This window comes from Stegastes partitus, unplaced genomic scaffold (genome assembly GCF_000690725.1).
Source record: "Stegastes partitus isolate 25-593 unplaced genomic scaffold, Stegastes_partitus-1.0.2 Scaffold553, whole genome shotgun sequence".
Lineage (NCBI taxonomy): Eukaryota > Metazoa > Chordata > Actinopteri > Pomacentridae > Stegastes > Stegastes partitus.
In genome coordinates this window covers 332,059-334,959 of record NW_007578284.1, presented here as the reverse complement: position 1 = coordinate 334,959, position 2,901 = coordinate 332,059, and the positions used below count along the sequence as shown (strand labels likewise).

Sequence of the window (2,901 nt, the reverse complement as noted above, 5' to 3'; positions counted from 1 at the left end):
AGCTACTTCCTTTAATATATCAGAATTTCTACAAAGCTTTTAACTGCGGATGTTTTAAATCTAGAATAGAAGATTTCATATCCATAAACGTCACATGACACTACACTTAGGTCAATTTTAGCTTTTGTTTTATTGTATGACAATCCCAAAGCTATGAGGTGCTGTGGCTTAGTTGGTTAAAGCGCCTGTCTAGTAAACAGGAGATCCTGGGTTCAAATCCCAGCAGCGCCTCTTGGAGTTCACGGGTTGCCAGGATAGACCTGGCCTTTTATGTAAGGCCTACAACATACACAGACATTCAGTTAACTCTGCAGCCTGTACGCACTGAGTCTGGAGAAGACTTTAATTATACAGCTTTGACCTCAGCCAAGGTTACAGAGATGCTAAAAAGACATGAAAGTGGTAAAGAAATGGTTAAATCAGGCTAGAATTCAGGTTTCAGACCAGCCTCCATGACATAAACCCCATCAAGAACCTGTGTGTGTGTCAGAAAGCCAACACATTTAGCTCAACTGCACCAATTCTGTCAAGAAGAAACAACCAGAGGTTTGCAAGAAGCTAAACTGAGGTGGACGAAGGACATTCAGCCAATTCTTAGCATCACCGTATGTATGTTTATGACCCAGCACATTTCAATCTATAGAAAATCTATGAAATCACCAAAACATATGATTGCTTTTAGTGACAAAGACGCATTTGTTTATAAGATTACATCATAGAAAGTTAAGAAATTTTTAAAAAATAGTTTTTTACCCCGAAATGGTGTAAACTGGATATTAGTGTGTGGTTAATTATTAGTTTTAAAAGCTTTCACGTGGTATTTATGAGCTCTTGTTACTGCTCTTTTGCACAGGAGAGGACTGCACTTCGTATTCTGCTGTATATGTACAATGACAATGAAGGAAGATGCTGACACTGAAGCTTTATAGGAGCCACTGGGAACGCCAGGCTGCCATGATGGCCTACATGAGTGGATGTAACACAACGTACACATCACTCTGGTTCATAACCTCTTTACTCCTCATTATTTATGACTATCTCCTTGTGTTTTAATCGTGTCCTAATGTGATTGCAGCTCTGTGGAAACAGTCACTTTGCATTTCACCGCCTGCACCGTGTGAGCAAGTGACAAACAAAACAGTGGACAGTCCACCAGAACAACCAGCAGCAGCGCCGGAGGCCCTGAATCCTGCAGCGCTGCGTCGCGTCCCAGCCTCCTGAGCTGACTCCAGCTGATTTCAGCTTCCAGATGATTTCGTCACAGCCGGCTGGATTAAACCGAACCAAAGTGGAGTTTCCCTCTCAGGAAGCTGCTCACTGAGCTCGAACAATGTGAGGCCTGTCCGGGCTGCAGAGTGGCCTACTTTCCCTGTGACCCACATACACACTGCTGCATGCATGCTACACACCTCCACACAGCAACACCACAAACTGACACACAACCTCACAAGCTGCTGACCGGCGTCCACAGCAGGACTCTCTGTGGTCACTCTGCATCTGTTCCTGATGCATTTGCACATCGTTGCATGCTGCAGTACATTTGAACACCTCTGTGGTCCTCCAGCATGTTTTTAGGTCATTTTGTGTCTCTTTGTCATTGTTGTGGATCTTTTTATGGTCATATTTGTAGTCGTTTTGTGTGTCTTAATGATCATTTTGTATCTTTGTGGTTCTTTTGTGTCGCTTTGTGGTTGTTTTGTGTCTTCGTGGATTTGTTTCTGTCTTTTTGAGGTCATTTTGTGTAAATTTGTGGAACTTTTCCTGTCTCTTCGTGATCATATTGTATCTTTTTGTCGTCATTTTGTGTCTGTTTGTGGAACTTTTGTATATTTTTATGGTAGTATTGTGTCACTGCACTTGTTTTTGTCTCATTTTAGTCATTTTGTGTCATTTTGTGGTCATTTAATGTATTTTTGGAGACATTTTTCTGTCTCTCTGTGGTCATATGTATCTTTTTGTGGTCATTTTGTGTCTTTTTGTGTTACATTGTGTCTTTTTGAGGTCATTTTGTGTCTCTTTTTGGTCATATTGCATCTTTTATCGGCGTTTTGTGCAGCTTTGTGATCATTTTGTGTCTTTTTGCATCCGTTTCATGTCTGTTCAAAATCTTTTGGTCACTTTGCATCTACTTGTGGTCATTTTGTGTCTCTTTGTGGTCATTTTGTGTCTTTCTGAGCCATTTTGTGAGTACCTGTAGTCAGTTCACAAGTTTTCGTAGTCATGTTGTGTTATTTTTTCTCACAGCGGTGACTGTGCAGCAGAGCCGCAGTCAGTCGCAGTGACTCACGTTTCCACGGTCCTTCAAACGGCTGTCCGAGGGTTAACACTTGGTTTTAGGGTTCGATTTAAGTTTGTGTTACAGTTAGGGTGAGGGGCCGGGGAATGCATTATGTCAATGAGCGTTCACAAAGATAGCCGTACAAACGTGTGTGACCTTCAGCGGCTAAAAACAGCAGCCAGGCTGTCAGCAGCTGCAGCCGCTCGCTGCTACGCTGCAGGTCTGCAGCTTCAGACGTTGCAGCTCTGCAGGCGTCTGCACCGATAAAGACACGCTGAGGACCGTTATATCACGGACACGGACATTAGGACACTGAGGCACACGTGAATCAAAACCTCAACATTTGCTTCTCTTCAATGTTGTCATGTGTCTTTTTTGATGCAATTTCACATCCTGTTGTCAAGGTGATGGTTGTTTTGCATTTCGTTGTGTTCATTTTGCTTCACTGGTTGTTAAAAACTACTTTCACAGAAGCAAAATTCTTCGATGCACAAAAAGCCTGTTATTAGGACTGATTTCTCCTCATGGGAATTAAAGTGGTAACAAAACAGAAACGCATTGACACTATCCATCCATCCATCCATCATCTCTACACCTTCATCCTCACCAGGGTCATGGGGGGC

The 2,901-nt window shown here is 42.6% G+C and overlaps 1 protein-coding gene and 1 non-coding gene across 2 annotated transcripts in view; one reads left to right on the top strand and one right to left on the bottom strand.

Moving 5' to 3' along the window:
• LOC103362075 (PDZ and LIM domain protein 7) overlaps positions 1-2,901 on the bottom strand; it is a 45,753-nt gene that overhangs the window by 31,784 nt on the left and 11,068 nt on the right. The gene's annotated exons all lie outside the window — the stretch shown is intronic.
• On the top strand, positions 158-231 carry trnat-agu (transfer RNA threonine (anticodon AGU)). Its single transcript has one exon. It is a non-coding gene; the product is annotated as a tRNA-Thr (tRNA).